Consider the following 25373-nt stretch of genomic DNA (forward strand, 5'->3'; position numbering starts at 1 on the left):
TCCAGGAAATGCCGTTAAGATTTTCTTTTAGCAAAAGTGAGCAGCCCTTCAGAAATCCTTTATCAGGCCTGCTTTTTCCTGTTGTGGTTTTCCTCTTGCCTTTTTTTTTTTTTTTCCATGGATAGCTGTAATTTAAAGCTTACAAGATCGATAAGCCCAAGATGCAGAGCATAAATGGGAGAAGCAGACAAACAACTGGTAAAGATAGGAGACAGCTGATGAAAATGAATTCAGCTCTAAAGCATTTGAGTTACTGTTCTCTGCTGTGATTTCTGAGAGAGATTAAAAAATAGGAGGAGGGGGAGATACAAATCATCATTCCCTCCTCCCTCGGAATCTCAGGGTGAAATAGTGCTGAATTTCTTCTTTTCCCTCCCATGTCTCTAAAGAAACAGGAGATTTTTTCTTATTTGGAGGAGAGCTTTGAATCAATTGCAGGGGAATTGGCTTAATCCAGAGCTAACAGGGGGCAGTGCAATGGCAGGAAGTCTGGACCTGATGGAATAACAGCCTCTTGTCTTGAACTCCCAGGATCCAGCCCTGGGACAAACTGAAACCCTGAAAATGGCCTCTGCTCTGCCCTGGCTGGTGGCAGAAGGATTTTTCCACTCTACTTTGCAGCCCTGGTGATTCTGCACGGGGCTGGGTTGGGGTTTGCTCTCTTTTCCAGCCCAGGCATGTCTTGCAAAGCTTGGACCAGGCTGGCACAGCTTGGTTGGGCTGTGCCCAGCTGGCACGGGCTGTGGCTGAGGAGATTTGCATTTGGCATTACAAATTGCAGTCACATTGCTCTGGGGAGGTGGAGGCTCTGAAAGGCTGAGTGCAGTGCCAGCAGGAGAGCAAACATTGCTGAGCTGAAGCCTCAATAGAAGTCAAGAAGGATTAAGGTGCAGCTGAAAGTAGAACTGGGGTTCCTAAATCACCACAGAGCTTTAGAAAATGTTTTCTGTTCACACCAAACCCATAATTTATAGACAGAGGGGGTCAAACTGTGAAATATATGTGCTAGTGAGCTGTGTTTCAGTGAAACTGCAAACTTCTGTTGATGGGGAGATTCTTACAAATGTTCCCTGTGTGCCCATGGCCCCAGAAGCTCCCTGAAGGGCTGAAGATGTGTGTGGCAATAAGCACTGACATTTTGTGTGTTTACAGCTGTGTGTGCTGCAGTGGGCTCTGCTTACCCCCAGAGGTCAGGGGCACTTTGCAATATGAATTTGAAACGCTCTGGGAAAGGAAGTCCAGGTGCACATGGGCACCTTGGGAGAGGGATTGGGCCTGTCTGTGGGGAAATAAGTCTGTCTGCACCTGGTGAGATGGGAGCAGATAAAGAGATTATCAAGTAGTGACAAGAAAGAAAATAGGTTAGCTGAATTCCTCTTTATCACTTCTTCTCCCTCAAGACTCTCTGAATATCTTGTCATTCACATGGAGAGGAAAGAGAGAAAATCCCTTTTAAAGGTGACCCACAGAGGTACAACCAGACAAAATGGTGTTGTGTGCTTCTTCTGCTCCTGGGTGACCCAGGAATTGGTCTGGTGCTTGCACTGGGTGAGCTGTAACATTTGGGAGGGCAGGAAAAGTGGGATGAGAGCTCCAAAATCTGTCCCAGGCTTTTGCTGCTCCCAGCAGCCTGTGGAGCATCCTGTGACCCAGCTCTAGGTGGGAATATCGGGGTCAATGGCAGAGGTGTGTCCTGTCCTTGTAGTTAAGATGCAGAAATGCAGCTCTTGGTCAATGTGTTTAAAACAGGTGGAATGTATTGGGAAAAAGCCCAAACAAACAGTTAAGGGATCTGTTTCCTCTTGGATGCCCTTTTCTTCCACGAGCTGTTTTTGTTTCTTTTCCTTTAAAGGAAAGTAACTATTGAAAATCACTTTGAAACGTGTTTCATGTTAGGAGAGCAATAATGTAGGTGGTGATTGATAAGATTTATTGTTTCTGGGTTCGTGTTATCTTGTGATTCTGAGGAAAGCTGACTCTTATCTGTTTGGTGCTGTATAAACACCTAACAGACTTCAGAGAGCTTGTAATGTAAGCAGACAAGAGAGGCAAAGGAGGAGAGGGGAAATGTGCAGAAAAGTGCCTCGTTCCAAGGCCACAAACCAGGTTTAGAATAAAAATCAGATCTTCTCACTTCAGCCCAATTTTTCCTCTATTCCATGGGGTGTCTTGCTTCTGTTATTCAAATATGGAAAAACCTCTCCTTTTCCAGGTAAATGAAGGGCAAGGAGAATGAGATCAGACAGAAACTCAGCATACAGGGGAAAAAAAAATAAAGCAAAGGAATTGTACTGATAAAGGTGCTGGTTTTAGATAAATTGAACATATGACATGCCATTACACAATTCACAACTCTTTCTTTCTTTCTTTATAGATGCAGTAAAGTGGGGAGGAGGATTCAGATGTAAAACTACAGCCTGGCCATGCACTGGTGAGGAAACAGCCCCCTGTACTGGTTGGAAATTCATATTTTTCTCGTTAATTAAATGTTTTGGATGTTGATTGGATCTGCCTCTCTATCTGGATGATCACAGTTAAAGTCCTTGTAACCATTTTGGAGCTGTTTGATGCCATTTCTGTCTGGAAAAAGCTCTTTATAAAAACACAAACACGTGTGTGTGTGTGTGTGTGTGTGTGTGTGTGTGTTTGTGCAGGTAGGCAGGTTCTGGAATGCTTCCCTGGGATTTGAATTCCCTGGAGGGTGTGGACATGCTTTCAGAGCCTGACAGCTCCGGGGTCAGATGGAGCTTGTTTGTCTTCTCCTTTTGCAGCTCAAGCAAACATTCATTTGTTACTGTCTGTGGAGCTGAGCCCTAAGCCAGGCTTTATCCTGTTGTAGCAACTAATTGCTGAGGAAATTGTGATTTTACATTTAAAAAACCCCCTCAGCTTTGGAGAAAAAGGTGCTGTGACCATTCTACCCTGATTATTTCAAGGTCAGTGTCCCATTCTGCTCTCCAGCAGCTGCTGGTGGTCGTCAGAGCAGGGAGGGGCTGGATGGATTTCCTTGGATTTCCTAAAAGTTGAAGAGAAACAGCGGAAGAGCAGGGACTTGGTGGTGGCCCAGCCAACAACTGCTCACAGGGAAAAAAGCCTTTGGAGCCCTGGAGTTATTTATGGCTTGGACTTCTCCAGGACAGTTTGTTTCCATGGGATTTTAGTGCCCATGGGCCCTTCCTGTGGGGAGCTGTGCCTGGAGGAAATGATCCCACTGGCAAGGGGGTTCTGTCTGTTTATTTAACTGCTTTTAAATCCTATTCAGAAAAAAGAAAACAAAGCCAACCCTGCTGGTAATTCTGTTTTCTTTCTGTTTGTGGCTGCTGAAAAGGGACTCTTGGCTACCAATATGTGCATTGCCCATGGACTTTTACTAACAGGAGCTTCAGGGTGAAAGCTTTGCCTATAATGGGAATTTTTTACACCATAACTTCCTTTTGAGCTGCCTTTTTTTAGGATTTTGTGTTCTGCTCGCTGGCCTTGCCTACGGTAGAGAGCATGTTTCTTTTTATCTGCTGCTGAATTTAATTTTGTGAACTTTGGTGGGCTGTAAAAATCAGAATTATTAAGGTACTGACAAAATGTAGCTTATCTGAATAAGATGTTTTAGGATTTTTAAAAAATTTATATATTTTTTATACCCACTGGTAAGTGGATTTTTTCCATTACAGCCAGCAATTGTTTCAAGTAGAAAATTGCTTACTAATTTCTGATTAACCCCAGCTAATCAGGCAGGCAGTGGGATCCAGCTGCTGTGTGAGTCCAGATCTCCATAAAATCTGGTTATTTTTTCATTTATCTCAGTGTGGGAGCAGCTCTGACCTGAAAAGCTGACTTCCTTGTGTGCTTGTGAGTTAGCTGATAAACTTTCCCTCTTTCAAGCCCATCCAGCTGGAAAGGCCACCATGAAAAGCTGGCTGGTTTTTGGGTATGAACGAAAAAGAAGAAAGGTTTACTCTTGTTTTTCTTAGTGGACAATCTCTGTTGTTTCTTCTTGCACACCTCCAACACCTTCCCCACCTTTTATCCCCCAAACCTTCTCCTGAAGGATTTATTCTGTTTTTCTTAGTGGACAATCTTTGTTTCTTTCTCTTGAAGGATTTATTCTGTTTTTCTGAGTGGACAATCTCTGTTTCTTCTTGCACACCTCCAAAACCTTCTGCCACCTTTTATCCCCAAACCTTCTCCTGAAGGATTTATTCTGTTTTTCTTAGTGGACAATCTTTGTTTCTTTCTCTTGAAGGATTTATTCTGTGTTTCTTAGTGGACAATCTCTGTTGTTTCTTCTTGCACACCTCCAAAACCTTCTGCCACCTTTTATCCCCAAACCTTCTCCTGAAGGATTTATTCCGTTTTTCAGAGTGGACAATCTCTGTTTTCTCTTCTTGCACACTTCCAGAACCTTCTGCCACCTTTTATCCCCCAAACCTTCTCCTGGGAGGGTGTCCCACGGGCTGAGCTGTTCCCTCTCCAGGGAGGAGTGCTGGAAATGCAGGTACAGCATTCCAAGTGCAGACTGGAGCAGCTTCCTGCATGGAATCACAGAATCCTTGGGGTTGGCAAAGACCTTTAGGGCCATCAGATCTGACTGACTGCTGCAGCACTGCTGAGGCCACCACTCACCCATGTCCCCGTGTCCCCAAGTGCCACATCCACACGGATTTTGGATACCAAGGGTGTCCCAAAGTGCTGCAGCCTTTAGGGCTGGAGCCTGGCTGTGCCTGCACTGTGGCTGTTTGGAATTGGAGTGTTTCTCCCCTCTGCATCCCAACTCCAAGCACCACTTCTGTGGTTTTGTGCCTTTCCTCTCTGTCTGAACCCTTCCTCAGGGCAGGGATCAGCGCCGTGACCTCCTCGCCCTGGGTGACCAGAGGATGAACCCAGAGCCATTCAGATGGGGCTCCAGACTGCATTAATCTGTGCAGCCCCACAAATAACTGCATTTACTCACACAGGGGCTTTTTATTTAAATGCATTTCTCCTCTTTGTCAGAGAGAGGAATTGTAATTAACATTTCATTGGGTGATGAACTCCCTATATTTAGAGTGTTATTGGTGAATCTTCTCCTTTCTGAAACCTTTTAAAATCTGAAGCTGAAACCTTTTAAAAGATATTTGGCAGTGGGAAAAGTTAGTAATCGTTCATTTTCATTTAAAATTCAGGGCATGATATGTGAAGCTGTGTTTATGAGGAGGGTACGTGGTCCTGTCATTTTCTACTTGCTTAAAAGCCACATAAGTGGTTGAGGAAGCTCCCATCCTGAGGAGAAGAAAGGGCTCATTAAAAAGATTAGCTCATAGAGAACAAATTAAACTTCAGTGCCCTGCATAAAGATTATAATAACTGTAATAATAAATGAATTAATAATGCATTAAAGGAGAATTCCTCCAGTCAGCTTGTCACACGCTTATCCTTGAAAATTGACTTCAGCGAGGTGTGTCACATGAGCTAATGGCCTTAACTGATGGATTTGGGATTTTTCCACACTCCAAAATCCACTCAAACCCATAGTTCTGACTTTTTGACAGTTTGCTGGATAGACATGCAGTCAGTTGGGCCATGGGATGCTGTAGCTGGGGAGGAAGCTCTGGTTTTAACCTCAGGTCATCAGAACTGGGAAATCCTGAGCTCTTGGAAGGGGAAAAATTGGCAATCCAGGGCTGGGGGCTGCACACCTGCACCAGAGGTGAACATCCTGGGCTGATGTGGGATACAGAATTTAGATGGAACTGACAGAGAGCAGGTTTAGATCAAATATTGGGAATTAATTCTTCCCTGTGAAGGTGGGCAGCCCTGGCACAGGTGCCCAGAGCAGCTGGGGCTGCCCCTGGATCCCTGGCAGTGCCCAAGGCCAGGCTGGACACTGGAGCTGGGAGCACCTGGGACAGTGGGAGGTGTCCCTGCCATGGCAGGGTGGGATGAGTTGGGATTTGATGTTCTTCCAGCCCAAACCAGCCTGGGATTCCACCTGGGGAGCTTCCACAAATGTGAAGGTTTTGTTCCCACTGTAATAAATGTGAGATCATCAGGATTTAGCAGTTAGTTACCAAATTCAGCACTGAAATAAGAGGCATCCAGAGGGGTTGAGCTGAGGAATTGTGGGTGCTGAGGCATCTCTAGACAGCAGAGAAGAGAGAGTTTGGGGATTTCTGCAGTCTCCCCTGGGTGAGGGCTGTTTCTAATGGTTATTACACCAGGGAAAAATTGAATTAAGGGAATTGATTATCCAGACAGAGTAAGGTTGTAAAAGGCATCTTTAGGCACCTGGGTACCTTTGAAATTAATCCATTATTCACTCCTGAAACCCAAACCTGCTCCTCTAAACCCAGGCACTGCTGAAGATGGAGTTCACGTGAACCATGAGCTGGTTAATTTTTAGAATCTTTAAATAATTGAGGCTGGAAGGGACCTGGGGAGGTTCAAAAAGGAATCTGTGGGTTCCAGAGATTTTGGGGAACACTTGTCCTGTTCCTGCAGAGTCAGGGAATGGTTTGGGTTCGAAGGGGCCTCAGAGATGATCTCAGTGACATTTTCCACCAGCCCAGGTTGCTCAGTTTATCATGATTGTGTCACACTGGTGCTTCTCTGTGTCCTCAGCCACACCTGCAAACAGGGATTTGGAGGTGTTGATTTAACACCGAGCTTTGCCTGTGAAAGACATGAAAGCAAATTCCTTCTGGGATACTTTTCATTTTTAATTTGAAAATAATTGAAAATGCATCTCTAGTGTTTTGTTGCTTTTATTGGAAGGGTATTTTTTAATAAAAATCTCATTCAGCATAAAAAGGACAACATCAATGGGGTTCTTATCAGTGCTTTGCATCACGTTAATACCAGAGCCAGCAGTGAGTTGTGCAGGTATTATACCAGAACAAAGGAAATTATTCCAGGGATTTTATCAGAGAATATTTGGAGTTTGCTTGTCAAGCCATGCAATATGTGCTCTGCTTTTTGTGCTGGCTGCTGCCAGAGCAGCTGAGCAGTTGCTGGAGTCTGCACAGGGATTCTTTTCCTCTCCCTGCCCTGGTTTGCTTTGGCACATCCTTGGATCCACGCTGGGAAAACTGTGAGATATCAAATAGAAGTGATGCATTAATACTGGAACTGCTGCAGCTCAGAGCAGAGTTGCCTCTGCACATCTGACGTGGTCACTCAGAGTGCTGGAAGTGCAATCCCTTTTTTAGGAAAATTAACCCACAAACACCAGAGGTTTCTGTGCAGAAAGGAGACAGAGGAGTGCTTTTACTTTATTCCAATAAAGGGAGAGGCCATGGGGCATTGCCCTGGGATCTCTCAGGTTTTTGGAGGACACAGCCTCTCTTTTATCCCAATTTCCCAGCCACATTTCCCTTCTCTCTTTCCCCATTTCTGAGGTACTGGAGAGCTACAGACTTCCCAAAACTCCTGATCCCAGAGATTCCCCTCTAATGTGTAACCCTTCCTTTTCATTTTTAATTCTTAGGGAATTTAGGGATTTTCCTTCCCCATTATATCTTTCATCTTTCAATGTGTAATTTCATTTATCAGCAACCCTAAAGTTTATTTGTAAAGGCAAATCTATTTTTCCATTCATCACCCAGTGAATCCTTCCCATGGTTTCTTTTCTCTCCCAGAGCTGGTTTTATCCACCAGCACACCCACAGCTAGTTTGGAAAGACAAATCCCCCATTCCTCTCGCTTGTTTCAGCCTCCCCACAATAGAGACTGAGCAGTGAATTCTGAATTTTGGAGCAGAGCAGGGGCAGCCTGGGGCTGGCAGTGGCTGGGGAGGGAAGCACAGCTCAGCCTGCTGGGCTGGATCTGCTCCTCCAGACTCCCAACTTCTGCTCCCAGGGCAGCACAAGGAGCTAAATGCTGAGGTGTTCTTAAATTTCCAGTAACGAGGCCGGCCTCATTAGCACTCTCATCAAATGGCTTTCAGTTGCTATCAGTCTGACTTGGATTTGAATTGATGACCTTGAGATAAAAGGCTTTTTATTCTATTACCCATCTCCTGAGCCATCAAGTCTTTAATATGCCGTGTAAAATCAGTTTTCAGATGGTATTTCTTTTCTATAACATCGTCATTTGTCACTAATGATGTCTGATTTGGGGTGCTACAAGCTATAATTGTGCACAATAGTACTTTTGTTATTCCTATTATTTCAGATTTATCTGCTGTATTACCAGCTACTTGTAGGCACAGAGAAAATAGATTGGTAATAGAGTGTAATCCAGTTTTATAGAAACGAGTTAATAAAATCACATAAAAACACAAAGTTAGGTTCAGCATCAGCAAAGCTCATCTGTTACTTCAGTAAATTGAAGTATAAAATTCTGCTTTGATGCTGAAATTTTGCTTTACTGCACAATGCCATATGGGACCAGCAAAGGTATGGAAAATGAAGGCAAAATGAGTAAGAATATGTAATACAAACATCACAGTGAAGGGAGTTTGTTGCATGCCACCCTTTTCCTCCTGGAGGCTTTTCCCTGAGGATGAAGTGGAGGAGATCATGTTAAAAACCCCAATGTGCACAGGAGGGTCAGAAGTGTAACCAGGGAGCTTTTCCTGGTTTGGTTTTATGTCACTGTGTTTGTTTGGAAAAGATAAAACTGGGAGCACTGGGATAAAAATCTGCCTTTAGGGAGAGATGCTTTGGGAACTCCCAGGTATGGACAACTTATTGTCAAGAGCTGATCTGGCTTGGAGGTATCCAATCTGAATTTGAAAAGGAAGACATTCCAAGGCTGCTGCTGCAGCAGTGGTGCCAAATTAAATGGTTTTCTTCCAGGGGAGATAATAACGTTTCTATAAGATGTTATTTATTGGGTTTTGATGGTAAAAAATAAGGGGTAGAATGCAAATCTAATGCAAATAGATATATATATATAAAATAAATAAATAAATAAATATATATATGTATGTATGTATGTGTATATATATGTATGTATATATATGTGTGTGTATATATATATGTATGTATGTGTATATATATGTATGTGTATATATATGTATGTATATATATATATGTATGTATATCTATATAAAAATTTATCATATATTATATAACACATCACATAGTATATAATTATTACACATTATAATTATTTATACATATTTAAAAATATTTTATTAAAATATCTTTGTTATTTCAGATTGTTTTTTACTTTTCTGACAAAACAATTATAATTATAATTAATTATGTATTATACAATATATTACAATAATAATATTATATATTAAATATATCATATACTATTATATTATATACTATTATTTGCTATCATATACTATTATATTATATACTATTATATACTATTATATACTATTATATACTATACTACTATATTATATTATATTACATTACATTACATTACATTACAATACATTACATTACATTATACAATATATTATAATATACAATCTCTTACATATTATAAATAATATCTAAAACAATATATACAATATATTAATTACGTATTACAATTAAATAGCTGTAAACATATTTAAAATATTTCTATTAAATTATCTTCATTATTTCAGATGTTTTCTTTACTTTTCTGACAAAAATTTGATTTTTATCTTTCTGACGAAACAATTGGAATTAAATACATATTAATATAATATATAGCTATTATATAGTTAATTATATGTTAATATAATGTATAGCTATTATATAATTAATTCTAATTAATTATATATATAAATATTGTATTATTTATTATAATTAATTATATAAAATATAGAAATATATATAATAAAAATATAAAATAAAAATATATATAAAATGTAGAATATTATATATATTTATATATAAATATAAATAAATTTTTATATATACATGTATATATATATTTTATATATCTATTTTATATATATATTTATATATATATTTTTATATATTATATTTATTATATATATAATGTATATAAATAAATAAATAAATAAATAAATAAATAAATATATATATATATATATATATATATATATATATATATATATAAATAGGACTCACTGCAGCTCCTGTTCCTGAAGCTGCTGTGTCCTTACAGAGCCTGGCCTGGCAGAGATGTGACAAATGACTCAGGGCTGTTCTTTCAATGCTGCTGAGCTAATGGCACGTTCCCTCCAAGCCCTTCCTGTCAGGCCCCAGCAGAAATGGCTGCAGCAGAAGGGATTCCTGAGCAGCTCTGAGATGGATCTTTGTTCAGTTGTACCGACAGCCTGTGGGTTTTAATCTGTTTATTTGGCTCTGCCATCTCCTGTGGCTGCCTGGAAATAGGATTTCCATCTCTTGGAGAATTCTCACTTTGCATATTTCCTCCCTACTCTGCTTGAAAAAACAAAAAATCAATTTTTTCTTAACACTTCCATGGCAAGCTTGGCATTTTTAAATTTTTTTCTCCTGCCTAGAACAAAACCCTTGGTTGTGTGTGAGCATGGCAGGGCAGGGCTCTGAGTTATTGCCTGGTGCACCTTTTCCCCTCAGTGCAGTTGCCAGACCCCTGCTCATCTCACAGGATTTTCATCTCTGAAGGGTTTCTATTTGAGGTTTTATCTTCAGGAATGTTGGTGACTTCCTGGGAAAAGGGGGGATGTTTCTGGGGTCTCCCAACACCCGTGGGTGCTGCTGTCCTGTCCCCAGGGCTGGTGGCTGAGGATGGGGCAGAGATTGGATAATTCAGCATTTTCAGTAAAACGCTGACAGCCCAGCCTGGAACTGAGTAAATGACAATTTCACCCTGAAGATGCTAACAGAGACACTTTTACCTTTAAAACCTGTTCCTTTATCCCTGCCCAGGGCTAAGGGTAAGGACAGGCCAGGGGCTGGTCAGTGCCTGGAATGGTTTGGGTGGAATTGATTTTCTTTAGCAGGAAGGGCAAAGCCAGTTCATGGAAAAAGGGAATTATTCCATAGATCTGCATTTAGGAGGAGGCAGCCCTGAGGGCTGTTGCCTGATTAAATTCAAGGACTGGGGTCCTGTCCTGGCTCTCCCAGATTTACCAGCCCCAGCTTTCCCAAAGGCTCCTTCCCTAAATCTGGGGGTTCCCAGAGGAATCCTGGGGGGATCCTGCCTGGGCTGAGGGCTGGAGCTGTGGGCCAGGGGCTGCTGCCAGGGCTGGGGGCACTGGGATGGGGCCAGGGAGGATTTTCCCTGGGAAGAGGCTGCTGAGGAATGACCAGGGCTCTTTCTGAGGTGTCTGTCACCAGCCCAGCACGGGGACAGGGCTGAGGGGACACCACTAACGAGGGACTCAGCCAGGAGACAAAGGGACAGTCCCAGGAGACAAAGGGACACTGTCTGTGCTCGACATCCCTCATTTGGGAATTAATGAACGAGACACCAGGGCTATGAGACCTCTTATCCCTCTTCCACTGGGCAAGGAGAGCCCTCCACCCAGTTCTTGCTGCTTAATGATTTCAGTTTGGGTTTCAGGGGCTCTTTGTTGCCGTGCAGTGGTTCTGGGCAAACTGGTTTTGGGGGAGGGATTGAGATTTTCAAGGATGCTTCATGCCTGTGCTTGAGAAATGCTCATTTTTCTTAATTCTTTCATGAAATCCTGCAGATTAATGATGCAAAAAAGGCTTTTTGATCATCTGTTGAGCTGCTGTGCCCCTACAGGGTGGTTGTTTTCATTAACCAACTCGGGTTTACAGTTCTACAATGCAGATTTATGTTAAAAAGTTAATAACAACCCTGGAGCACAAAATAACAGGGAGAGCAACTCTCTCCAGGTGATTGAAACTGAGCCTTTCTGACAAAACAAGATGTTCTGTAACCTGTGAACCTGCAAGGCTGTCCTGGTTCCCTGCAGTCCTGCAAGGGGCAGAGCTGGTGCCTGCTCTGCCTTCCCCAGCAGGCAGGAGATGCTCCTGGGTTACTCACAGCCCTCAGCTCTGTATACTCCTGGGTTACTCTCAGCCCTCAGCTCTGTATACTCCTGGGTTACTCTCAGCCCTGAGCTCTGTATACTCCTGGGTTACTCACAGCCCTCAGCTCTGTATACTCCTGGGTTACTCACAGCCCTCAGCTCTGTATACTCCTGGGTTACTCTCAGTCCTGAGCTCTGTATACTCCTGGGTTACTCACAGCCCTCAGCTCTGTATGCTCCTGGGTTACTCACAGCTCTCACCTCTGTATACTCCTGGGTTACTCTCAGCCCTCAGCTCTGTATACTCCTGGGTTACTCTCAGCCCTGAGCTCTGTATACTCCTGGGTTACTCACAGCCCTGAGCTCTGTATACTCCTGGGTTACTCTCAGCCCTCAGCTCTGTATACTCCTGGGTTACTCACAGCCCTGAGCTCTGTATACTTCTGAGTTACTCACAGCCCTGAGCTCTGTATACTCCTGGGTTACTCACAGCTCTCAGCTCTGTATACTCCTGGGTTACTCACAGCCCTCAGCTCTGTATACTCCTGGGTTACTCTCAGCCCTCAGCTCTGTATACTCCTGGGTTACTCACAGCTCTCAGCTCTGTATACTCCTGGGTTACTCACAGCCCTCAGCTCTGTATACTCCTGGGTTACTCTCAGCCCTCAGCTCTGTATACTCCTGGGTTACTCACAGCTCTCAGCTCTGTATACTCCTGGGTTACTCACAGCTCTCAGCTCTGTATACTCCTGGGTTACTCACAGCTCTCAGCTCTGTATACTCCTGGGTTACTCACAGCCCTGAGCTCTGTATACTCCTGGGTTACTCACAGCCCTGAGCTCTGTATACTCCTGGGTTACTCACAGCTCTCAGCTCTGTATACTCCTGGGTTACTCACAGCTCTCAGCTCTGTATACTCCTGGGTTACTCACAGCCCTCAGCTCTGTATGCTCCTGGGTTACTCACAGCCCTCAGCTCTGTATACTCCTGGGTTACTCTCAGCCCTCAGCTCTGTATACTCCTGGGTTACTCTCAGCCCTCAGCTCTGTATACTCCTGGGTTACTCAGAGCCCTCAGCTCTGTATACTCCTGGGTTACTCTCAGCCCTCAACTCTGTATACTCCTGGGTTACTCACAGCCCTCAGCTGCCAGCAAATGCTGAGATTTGCCAGTCAGCTGCTCTCAAACAGAATTTGCAAAATTCTTTTTTCTCAGTGGAAGCACTGGCTGGAGTTTCTTTCTTTTGCAGCTCCCCTGCTTGCCAGTGGTGGAAGGGTTGGGAGAGCTGGGACAAGTGTCAGGAGCTTCATTTCCTCAACAAACTGTCCCAGAAAAGAGAATTTCTTTTTTTTTTTTTCCCTTTTGCCATGGGAAAAACAAAACAAACCCACAGTTCTGATGAATCTCGTCCATTTCAACATTATAACCTTTATTCCCCAGTGGAGATGTGCAGGTTTTGCCAGACCCCTGCTCATCTCACAGGATTTTCATCTCTGAAGGGTTTCTATTTGAGGTTTTATCTTCAGGAATGTTGGTGACTTCCTGGGAAAAGGGGGGATGTTTCTGGGGTCTCCCAACACCCGTGGGTGCTGCTGTCCTGTCCCCAGGGCTGGTGGCTGAGGATGGGGCAGAGATTGGATAATTCAGCATTTTCAGTCAAACTCTGACAGCCCAGCCTGGAACTGAGTAAATGACAATTTCACCCTGAAGATGCTAACAGAGACACTTTTACTTTCAAAACCAGCAATTTGGGGAAGATTAGCAAATCTTTCTCACTGGTGGAACACCAAAACAGCCACATCCAGAAAGCACTGGCAGAACCTTCTGCTTGTTACTTGCTTTGAAAGAAGAGCAGTCCTTGCTGCCCCTCATGAGAGGATTTCTTAGCCAGGGGGCTGGAACATGGACATTTGACAGGTTTTTTTGGAGCCCCCATCATGAAGCCCTTGGACTCCCTGAGCATCGCTGGCATTGGCCAGCCCTGAAATTTTATCTTCCCTTCTTGCAGGAATTATTAATTCCCTTCTTGCAGTGAGAAAAGTTTGCCTGGTGTTAGGATTAAGCTGAGCTTGGGTTTCTTGTGGCACTGGTTCTGCTCAAAGTCAGAAAGGTGAGCTGGAATTCAGAGCTGTGCCTGAGGGAGGTCAGATCCTCCTCTGGAGCCCACAGGAGGCAGGAACCGAGGTCTGGATGCTGCTGGTGGAGGAAGATTGTGCCACAAGGCACCAAAGGAGTGTGTGCCACTGTTTTGGTGAGAAATACCTCAGGAAAGGATCAGTCTGTTAAAAGAATTGGGTTTTTTCTCTGTGTGTGGAAGGGCAAGGAAATGTTTTGCTGTAGAGTGGTGGAACTGCCAAGAGCAGAGATTTTCAATATTAAAATATCAAATTAATATCACTGATTCTTCACTTTGCTGTGAGTTAAGTGTCCCTTGCAGATCACAGATGTGTATTTATATGTACAAAGAATAAATCTGGTGTTCCATGTGCTCAGGTAGGAGCTCTGACCCCAGAGCACAGGCTGTGTATTTATATGTACAAAGAATAAATCTGGTGTTCCATGTGCTCAGGTAGGGGCTCTGACCTCAGATCACAGATGTGTATTTATATGTAGAAAGAATAAATCTGGTGTTCCATGTGCTCAGGTAGGAGCTCTGACCTCAGAGCACAGGCTGTGTATTTATATGTAGAAAGAATAAATCTGGTGTTCCACGTGCTCAGGTAGGGGCTCTGACCTCAGAGCACAGGCTGTGTATTTATATGTACAAAGAATAAATCTGGTGTTCCATGTGCTCAGGTAGGGGCTCTGACCCCAGAGCACAGGCTGGCACCCTGACCCTTAGGGACCAAGGTTCATCCTTGCTCCATTCCTGGGAGCTCCTTCAGGAATCTTGTTTTGGTACTTATCTCTCCAGACTTCCCTCATACCTCATTTCATTGAGAAGTGTAACATAAGGCATTTGCTTAATTAGTGATCAGGGATTGTTAATTTGTGACTCTTTCTGTGGAGGAGGTTGTGCAGATCCCTGCTGTCTCATCCAAATTAGTGACCTGGATGCACTGGACATTTATTTATTGTTTTACAGCAAGATATGGGAGCAAATCCCTTTCATTCCTCTCCCCTTGGGTTTGGATGAATCATCAGATTTCCCTGACTCAGTTGGGTTGGGCTTTTTTTGTCTCCAAGTCTGCCACTTTCACCCATCTGCAATCCATTGAAAAGATGGATAAAAGAACTTCCAGGCTTTTATCTCACCAGGAAGTTGCAGAGAAGCAGCAGCTTGGTGACGTGGCACAGGCAGGTGCACACTGACTTCTGCTGGAAAATTCAGAATAATCAAAACCAATTTGCTGTTTGGAAATGGCATTGATAAAAAAGATGCCATGCACCATAGATTGGTGAATCCTGAGATCCTCCTGGAATGAACCTGGTGCTCTTTTATTTGCAGGTTTGGGGTGGAAAAATGAAGGTGTAGAAATATTTCATGATGATCTAAGAGAAATTGTGTGAGAGGCCTTCATAGCCTAGGATGGACTTGCTGGAAGTGATTTTACTTGAGAGTTAATTATTTACACACTAATTACTCAGGGTTTGTTGTTACTTTCAATAATTTGGCTGCATAAAATTTATTGATAAGCTGATCTTAACAGAACCTCCCAGAAACTGAAGGCAGGTGTTGGGGAAGCATTGGTAATTTGTAATTACCAATGCTGGTAATTACAAAAAAACCACCAAAACAAACAAACAGACAAAAATATTTGGAAAAGTTTCAGATAACTCTGAGAGTCTGAGACAGAAATGAGCAGAGTTAAGGAATTCATTTGAAAAAATATTTAAAATATCTTTGCTCTGCTATAACAGAAGATAAAATTTATATATTTCTTGGCCAAGTTCAGCTGACTCCCTTTAAAAGAGGAGCTAATTGAGATAGGGCAGAAGGACAAACTCAGATATTTTAGGATCACCCTTTGCAAGTGCCACACACAGGAAAATCTGGTGCTCAATGCTTTTCCCCTATAAAAGTGGCTCTGCTGCCATCTGATCCTTATTCCCAGCTCCAGGATGCATCACCCTGCAAATTGCAAAACTCGGGATTAAGAAATGTGCCTTGAAAATGTGCCAGCCCAGCTCCTTACAAGGCTCCCAGAAAAAATGAGTCAGTGCTTAAATGGCCACTGAGTGCATCTGCAGAGCAGTGCAGATTGAATTCCCTGGAACTGCCAGGGCTCCTCGGGGAAGCTGCTCAGGAAATCTTGGAGGAGAGGAGGTGGCATCAACCCAGGAGGAGCATGAGGGCACCAGAGAGGTGCCAAAGTCATCCAGAGCTGTGAGGAGGAGAAGCACAGAGGCTGCCCCAGGAAGGTCTGGAATTTCTGGGCTGGTTTGGGGGTCTCAGGGCTGGTTGATGACTGGTGGCACCAGAAAGGGGCAGGTGTGAGGTGCTGTGTGGTTCAGGGTGTGCAGGGCAGGCTCTGGGAGCTGTGCTGGTGTCAGGGCACTCGGGGAGATGTTTGTGATGCGTCCCCACAAGACTGAGTTGGTGTTTTTTGGTTTTGCCTGTCTCCCCACCTTCCCTTGGTCTCTTTGCAGTTGTGTAACTCAGAGCCTTGGTTGTTGCTCATGGTGTAAGGTCAGGAGTTTTCTCTGCAAAGGCAGGATTTCGAAATTCTGGTCTTAGCCCAGATGTTTTGTGGGTTTTGTTGTTGCTGTTATGATTTTTTTTTACTTTTTCTTTTCTTCTATCTCATAACAAACCCTGCTTTCTCAATCTCTCAGCTGTGCCTGGTGTCCCCTCAGAGCTGACGGGCAGAGCTGAGACATCTGAGTTTATTCTCAAGTGCCTGGAACTTTCTGCTTCTTAAAACACATCTAAAACAGCCTTTCCTGGAACCATTCTTTTCACCTTTCCTGGTTTCTGGCTCAGAGAGGAATGAGATTTTTAGCCAAGTTTGCTGACCAGATGCACCAGGTTTCCTTTGCTGAGTGTGTTTCTGATGATTTGAGCTTTGAAAAAACCTCAGATTCAGGTGCTTTGTGGGGACCTTGCAGAAAACTCTGACTTCCTCAGCACTGCTTGGATTTTCAGAGTGTCCCACCACAGCCATTTGGAAGGTTGACCATTCCCAGCTGGCACAAGGAGGTGCAGTCCCCAGGGCTGTGCAGAGCCCCAGCTAATGAGCTCCAGATTTGGCTGCTCTGGGATGTGCCAGGTTTTGCCTGGCAGCTTTTTTTTTTTCTTTTCTTTTTGGCTCCTTCTGAGGGAAAGCAGCTTCTTTCTGTCTTTGTAATAAATGGGGACAGCTGCACATCGAGGCTGTGCCCTCCCAGATTCTGAAGGTTTACCCAAACTCTGCTGGAGTTTCCTGCAATTCCTCCTGGAGGTGAGAGTCAAACTCTGCTGGGATCTCTTGCTAATTTTGGTGTTACTTTAGTGGTGATTCTAGCTTTGGCTCTGCATGGACAGAAAGCAAATTTCAATTATTTTTTCAGACAGAGGTCCTTGTAGGGATAAAGGTTTCTGATTTTCATCAGGAACAAACAGTGATAGGAGAAGGGGAAGTGCTTCAGGCTGAAAGAGAAGAGGGTTAATGGGATTTTGGGTGGGATTTGTTCCCTGACAGGCTGAACAGGTGTGGCACAGGTGCCCAGAGCAGCTGGGGCTGCCCCTGGATCCCTGGCAGTGCCCAAGGCCAGGCTGGACCCTGGGGCTGGAGCACCTGGGACAGTGGGAGGTGTCCCTGCCATGGCAGGGGTGGCACTGGGTGGGTTTTGAGGTCCCTTCCAACCCAAACCATTCTGGGATTCTGTGCCACATTTAAGAGGACTCTGTCCTAGCTTTTTGTCATGAAAGCTCAGACTAAAAGAACATAAATAAGATATATATATTTAAAATATTTTTAATATTCCTTTTTAAATCATGTTGATTTTTGTTTCTCTTCTGTTTCTTCTCCAGTGTTATTTTTTCCTCTTTTTAACTTCTTTTTTGTTTCCCTTTCTTTTTTTCCCCCTTTGCTGCAAAGTCTCAGGTTTCCCTAATCTCTGAGGTACACACCAGAATTTTCAATTCATTTACTTTTCTCCTTTGACAGCTGCATTTTTTGCCTCTCCAAGTTTTGTTCTTCCTCTTCCCTCCGAGCTTTGCTCCACCAGAACTTCCCAGCCCACCCAGAGCATCTCTGCTTTATAATTACTTTACATTTCTTTATGGCTTCTCTTTAGCAGGGGAATTGCAGAAGTTAATGTGAATAATACTAATTATTTTGGATCTGTCAGTGCACTACTGATGATGAATAATGCAGATACTGCTCTGCTGCTGGGTGCAGTTCTGGGGGATTTTTGCTTTTTTCTCCTCATCACCTGCCTTGAAGTATTGTGACATTGGGTGACACAGATAAACTGGGTCCTGTAATTAAGGTTTATTTTAATGAGCCTGGAAAATACTCAGTTTTGCATGTTCTCATGGTTTAAATGTGGTTTAATCAGCCCTCCAGTTTTCCTTTCTGCTCAGTCCTCTGCTGACATTTCTCCAAAGGAATAACAGGATAAATATTCTCCACAGGAAGATCAGGAGGCTGAAGCTCCAGCATATCCCACATTGGCATGTTTAGGGTTTCATATTAATGACAATAATTTTGTGCATTAGATCAATGAATTTTTCCCATCTATCTGTGGAGGGCCTGGCAAATAGCACTGAGGAGGGAATTTTATGGATTTGACTTCTCTAATAGAATTCACCTTATTTTCCATGAGCATTGGGGTGATTGGGATTTTTTTCCACTCCTGCTTTTATAAAAGAAGCTTTAATTCTCCTTGTGCAGGCTTTTCCTGCAAAAAACCCTGAAGTTTGATGAAAGCAGTGACTGGAACCATGGGTTCCTCCCCCCCAGAATCCATGGGATAAGCCCAGGAAAAGCTCTGCTTAGGTGGCATCTCATTTCCCCCCACAGTTTGCCAGCAGAGCTGCTGGTTGCTGGGCTAAAGGAAAGTCATTTCTGAATGGTGGGTGAGGAATTTGGGAATATTCAGCTCATCTGTCTGAGCTGACACCGAGCTCTGAGAGCCCTGTCCATAACTGTCCAAACTGATAATTTCAGACTGGATTTCATCCCCTTCAGGCACCGAAACTTAAGAATTTAACAGCCTTTTTTTTTGCCTCCCATCCCCTCCCTATTTTTCCCCCCCTGTGGCTGTTTAATATTAAAATTCTGCATCTTGTGGTGGGGGAGTGAGCAGGGAAGCTCCAGCTCCGAGGGGATGTTAATTATCAGCAGTGCAGGGTCCCAGACCCTCCCAGGAGCAGCATTTGGGAAGGGCTGAAGCTGCCCAGGTTTGCTCTGGCAGGGTGGAAGGCTCAGCCTCACACTCAGAGCTGATCCCTGCAAAGGGGGCTGTGGGAATCCTGCTCTTTCCCAGGAGGGAAGGTTGGAAGGATGCTCCTGCAGCTCCAGAAAGGTGATTTTATTCTGTCTTAGAGCTGGAAATAAATCTGAATGTATCTCTGGCTTAGCCAGCTTTCTCAGAGTGTTTGGGAGTAGGAATGGTGCATTTCCAGCTGTGATTTTCTCCCTCACTAGCAGGTGAAAAGGCTGCTCTCAGCTAGGAAGAAAAAAAAAAGGCTGTTGGTTGATCCTTTCTATAGGAAAATCCTTTGAAATTTAGCAACTCAACTTCCCAAAGTCACAATTCCCATTCAGGGATGATATCTGCTGCAGAAGAAACCACCTTGGTGTTCCCAGAACATAACAAACTCAAAATGTATTTATTGGCTGTGTGGCTTGAATTCAAAGATCTTTAAATGGGAAAGAAAGAAAGAAAGAAAGAAAGAAAGAAAGAAAGAAAGAAAGAAAGAAAGAAAGAAAGAAAGAAAGAGAAAGAAAGAAAGAGAAAGAAAGAAAGAAAGAGAAAGAAAGAAAAAGAAAGAAAGAAAGAAAGAGGCCAATTTTCCCAGCAGAAACATTTATGGTGGGAAGAAATAGTTTGAAAAATTTGATTTTTTCGCCTGAGGCCAAACAGAGCAATCACATATAGGATGAATCAGATGGATTCCATGTACAGAATGCTGGGAAATCTGCTTTGAAGCATTAATCAACACTTTCATGTTATGATTTTTAGCTTTATAATTACAATCATGCAGTATTTACCAAGTGTGAATACTTCCATTGCAGGGATTTGTTATCAAATTGGATGTGGGGCTTAATTTAGATTAAATTCAGGAACTCTGTGTCTGGAAATCACTCAGCACTTTGTGCCTTGCAGGCAAAAAGTGCAGAGGAAGAACGTGAGAAGGAGGAGAGGAAATGAACCCCCCAACTGCACAGACAACAAAACACTGGTTTTTCTCTTTTAATTAACAAGAAGGGTTCAGGTATGAGAATAGAAAGAAATCAGCTTGAGGTAAATTCATTGCAAATCAGAAGTGCACTGCAGATACCAAAAGATTAAATACTCCTGTGGAAGCTGGGTTTAGGAACTGGTTATTGTGAGGCTGAGCCTAAGTAATAAGCATGAAATATTAATTAGGCTCCTGGTATCTCATGAAATAAAGGTGCTTTAGCATTAAGAAATGAAATTGAACCAGATTTAAAGGAAATATTTCAAATTATTTTGTGCAATAGGCTAACGCAAATATTGACTGCCTGCTCCATTAATACAAATAAATTAAATTATTAGGGATTAGTGGCCAGTTTGAACTGGAGAGAACCCAAAGCAGGAAGATTTAACCTTTTCCCTTCTCATCCCTGACACTTGGGATAAGCAGCAGTTGTGCCTCCAGCACTGGAGCACTGCTGCTCTCCAGGGAAGTCGTTGGTCAGATTGCCCCTGATCTTTGGTAATTGGCACTCCAGAGGCTCCTGTGGCTCAGTGCTTGGATCAGGAACGGGATCAGGAGCGGGGTGTGCACGGCAGCTCTGCTCTGCTTGGGCCTGGCTGTGATGAATGAGGGAGTTACAGCAGGGGAGGTGAAACCTGACTGGTGCAAGGGTTCTCTGGAAGTCACACCTGTCCCCAGGCTTGGTTATCCACACTGCTGCATCCTGCAGGGAGGGATGGATGGGGAATGGATGGATGGGGAATGGATGGATGGATGGATGGAGGGATGGATGGATGGGGGATGAATGGATGGATGGATAGATGGGTGATGGATCCATGGATGGATGGATGGTGGGTGGATGGATGGATGGATGGATGGATGGATGGATGGATGGATGGATGGGTGATGGATCCATGGATGGATGGATGGTGGGTGGATGGATGATGGATGGATCCATGGATGGATGGATGGTGGGTGGATGGATGGATGCATGGATGGATGGATGGAGGGATGGATGGATGGATCTATGGATGGATCTATGGATGATAGACGGATGGAGGGATGGATGGATGGATGGGTGGGTGATGGATCCATGGATGGATCATGGATCCGTGGATGGATGGATGGATGGTGGGTGGATGGATGGATGGATGATTGAAGGAGGGATGATGGAGGGATGGATCCATGGATGGATGGATGGATGGATGGGTGATGGATCCATGGATGGATGATGGATCCATGGATCCATGGATGGATGGAGCGATGGATGTATGGATGGGTGGGTGATCCATGGATGGATCATGGATCCATGGATCCATGGATGGATGGATGGTGGGTGGATGAATCCATGGATGGATGGATGGAGGGAGGGATAGATGGATCCATGGATGGATGGATGGTGGGTGGATGGATGGAGGGATGGATGGGTGGGTGGGTGATGGATCCATGGATGGATCATGGATCCATGGATGGATGGATGGATGGTGGGTGGATGGATCCATGGATGGATGGATGGATGATGGATGGATGTTTTGTTGCCTAGGTCCTGGTGGAATGACAGAAGGAAAAGCACCAAAGGAGTGAGGAACAGGGAGGGGTTTGACTCGCTGGGTGAGGAATTGGAGGGCAGGGGATGCTGCACTGAGAGGAGGATGAGTGCTGCCAGTGGGACTTTATCCTACCTCTTCCAGGAGGCAGGGATCACTGGGAGAGCCTGGTGTTGTGTCACTGTCACTGACTGCTGCAGCAGGGACAACCCTGGATTTCATCTCAGCTGTTTTATTGCATCAGCTCTGTCACTCCTGTCAGTCCCTCCAGGCTGGAGCTGTGGCTGGAGCTCCTGAGTGGGTGCTCGCCCAGACCCCTGGGAGCCCCAGTGATTGTCACTGGTGTCCCCCTGTCTCCTGGTGTCACTTCAGCTGCCCTGGGCAGCCCCTGGAGGCTGGGAGCTGAGTGAAGAGCAGATGTGTGCCCTGCTCAGGTCTTCCAAAGTGTAGAATTCCATTCATCTCACCTTGCTGAATACCCTGGGCACTCACTCATCTTATTTGGGGTTTGCACAGCTAAATTCATCATTTTTACAGGATCACAGGTGCTGTCAATCTCCTAAACCTCTGTGTCACAGCTGTGAACTGGTTAACAACTGACTGGTTGGCAAGGCTCATTCAAGCATCCTTTATTTGTAATTAAAACCCTGACTTTCCTGGCAAATCTGGGACAAATGCAGCTCAAAGTAAGGCTTAAATAGTACTTTAAGGCTGTGGTTTAATGTACTGTTATTAAAACAGACCTGTGTATCCATGGGAATTCCAGGGATTACATTCATTGCACACAGGTCCCATCCTGAGAATGGTATGAACTTGAGCAGGTGTCCAAGAGATAGAAGAAGAAGGAGCATCATGACACAGAAAAGTTCATAAGATCATAGGTAAAGTCTGTCATAACTGGAATTTGAATTTCTGAGAATTTCCAAACCCATCTCCTTAATTAAAGACACGGCAGTGATTTGGGAAAGGGAAGGGCTGCAGTGCCAGGGTCAGGTTTGAGGTTTGTAATCCACATCATCCTGCCCTGCGCTCCTGTTCAGCCTTCCCAAATTTCCCCAGAGGGCAGGGAAGTTCTGGTTTGTGGCTGAGGCTGCCACAGTCCAAGCCCAGGCTGCCATGGCCCTCAGCTCCCCACTCCTGCCCTGCTTTTGGCCCAGCAGTTTTCTTTGTGCACCACAGACATCATTAAGAACCACTGGCCCAATTTCTTGTTTCATTATGGATGACAAAATAAAACATTAATCGGTTTTTTAATATGAGCTGGGAGTTAAATATTCATTATTTCTTATTACTTCAATGTCACTAAGCCTTTGATGTGCTGGAACTCCAAAACTCTTCTCCCTGCCCTCCACTTGTTCCCTTTTAGCTGCTGGGTGTGAAGGGCACTGGGGCTTTGCTCGTGGCTCCTGCCATGGCTGGGCAGCTCCTGGGGCTGGCCCTGATGATGGATGGGATCTGGGATTCATCCTGAGCACTGCCTGGCTCCTGGCTGAGCTTTGCTCTGGGCTCACTCCTCCCTAAAGGCCACTTGTCTGTCACTGCTGGTTTCAGAGCCACAGAACCGTGGCCTGGCTTGGCTTGGAAGGGACATGAAATCCCATCCAGTGCCATGGCAGGGACACCTTCCACTGTCCCAGGTTGCTCCAAGCCCTGTGTTTAGCATTCATGGAATATTGAGGTTGAGAAATGGTTGGGTTTTTTTGTTTGGTTGGTTTTGGGTTTTTTTGTTGTTTTTTTTTTTTTTCCTTTCTTTTTTTTTTTTGACTTGATCCTTCCAGCTGTTTCTACAAAGGTTCTTCAGCATGGGTTCATTTGGAATTAGTTTCCCTGCAGTATTTCAGTTCTGTAAATTGCTTCAACTAACACTGCAAAAACAACCCTGGAGGATTGGAATTTTGGTGTGTATTTTATTCATCAAACCTGAATTCAGGGGTTAGAATTCCTCACTGGACTGGATGTTTTTGCTAAGGGCAGTGAACAACTTTGGAAAATGCAAAAGGTACCAGGTCACCAAAGGAAGCAGGGCATAAACTACACAAAATTATTTTGGAATAAGAAGTAAAAAAGGAAACATCTTAATCTTAGATTCTGGATTTATACATGCATGACTTTTCCAGATAATTTTAACCTCATAAATTCAGAGCAATTAATATATTTCAGTCTTGAAACTCAAAGGTTTTCCAACTCCTTAGAAAAACCTGTTTGTGTTGTCCTCATCCCCTTTCCCAGTTCACCTTTCAACTCTGAATGCAATAATTTATTTGGGAGCATTTTGGACTCCAGTAGTTGGTGCTTTATTCAGTGGCTCTGCAAGAAAGACTGGGATCAAAAATTGGACTCGGGAGAGAATCCAGAGGATTTTCTCCGCCTCATGGAGAGGAGCACTGGAAGGCATTTCTAGGAAAAAGTGGCTGAAATGGTTTGGAAATGAGGACTGTGGCAAAGGGGGAAGGGATCTGAATCTCTGGAAAAAAATCCTTATGGAATGGCGCCCAGTTTTGTGTTCCTTGTTTTCTCTCCTAACCTGCTTTAATCTTGTTTTAATTTTGTTTTAATTTGTTTCTTTGAACTGGGGGGATGTGTGGCAATGGAGGTGAGTGTTTGACAGGCAATAAACTGCATAATGACAGTGATTAACATTCACAAAAGAGAATTCAGGTGGGAAAGAGCTCAGCAAGTCTAATAAACACTTCCACAGGAGGATCTGCCTCTATAGCTCACAAAAAGAAAAACTAAAACCCATTCTGGGATTTTCAAATTACCCCTGGAGATTGGGCTCACAGATTCCTGGTGGTGTTTGATGTGAGCAGAGCATCCAAACCCCTGGCAGTGGTGGTCCCCACCATGTCAGGTGCCTGGAGGAGATGGTGTCCTGCAGGGATTGGGGACTTTGTGCCCCTGCTCTGGGCTTCAGCTGCTCAGAGCTGCTGAGTCCCAAGGTCTTCAAAGATCTGTGCAGAGTGAAAGCCCTGAAATTGTGAGTGAAATAGAAATTAGGGAATGTTTCTTGTGCTCTGCAGAAGGCAGAGCTGGGCTGGGGAGCTGGATGGGGTCTGATGCTCAGACAGCTTCCAGCAGGACTGGTCCTGGGCTGGCTTGCACAAAGTCACCTCTGATTGTCTGCTCTGGGCATGTCATGTGTCACAGCTGCTCTGTCTGCTGGCCATCCATGTCCTTCTGGGCAGATTTATGTCACACCCCATCCCTGCACCGGGACCAATGTCATAGGAAACAATGCAGGAAGCAGATGCACATTATTTCTTAATTATTATTACTTTATTGCCATCTATAAATAATTTCTCTTTTCCTTTTCCAAAACCAGGCTCCTATTTGTTTTCTTTTTTCCTTTTCTTGTTGTTACTCTAATGGGCTGTCTCAGCTCCACAACCATCAGAAATCTTGGCTTAATGAGGCTGCTATGAAACATTTAAAGATTTAAATTATAAACTCAGAGGGAGAAAACCAGTGATGCATGATTAGTTGAAAGTTTTAAACATAATAGTGGTATTTTTCATATGCATGTACAGAAATGGCTCGTGTCAACTGTAATGTGATTTTTAATACATATTAATAGAGTCTGTTGCAATGTGGATGGTTTGAACACCTTTTGGCAGATGGCTGTGGTATTAGAGAATGCACAATATAAATTAGTCATTTAGGG

General features: G+C 43.9%; 1 protein-coding gene across 11 annotated transcripts in view; it reads left to right on the plus strand.

Annotated features, from left to right (window-relative positions):
- Window positions 1-25373, plus strand: part of CHL1 (cell adhesion molecule L1 like) — a 132546-nt gene that overhangs the window by 30256 nt on the left and 76917 nt on the right. For 6 of the 11 annotated variants that reach the window (XM_059856842.1, XM_059856832.1, XM_059856839.1 and 3 more), the window contains exon 2: window positions 2375-2431. The gene's annotated coding sequence lies outside the window, so the exon portion shown is untranslated. Of the gene's footprint in view, window positions 1-2193; window positions 2213-2374; window positions 2432-2792; window positions 2937-16020; window positions 16217-16686; window positions 17236-22500; window positions 22594-25373 lie in introns of those variants that run through there. The other 5 variants (XM_059856835.1, XM_059856837.1, XM_059856833.1 and 2 more) reach the window with 5 other exon arrangements.

Source organism: Haemorhous mexicanus, chromosome 11, assembly GCF_027477595.1.
Source record: "Haemorhous mexicanus isolate bHaeMex1 chromosome 11, bHaeMex1.pri, whole genome shotgun sequence".
NCBI lineage: Eukaryota > Metazoa > Chordata > Aves > Passeriformes > Fringillidae > Haemorhous > Haemorhous mexicanus.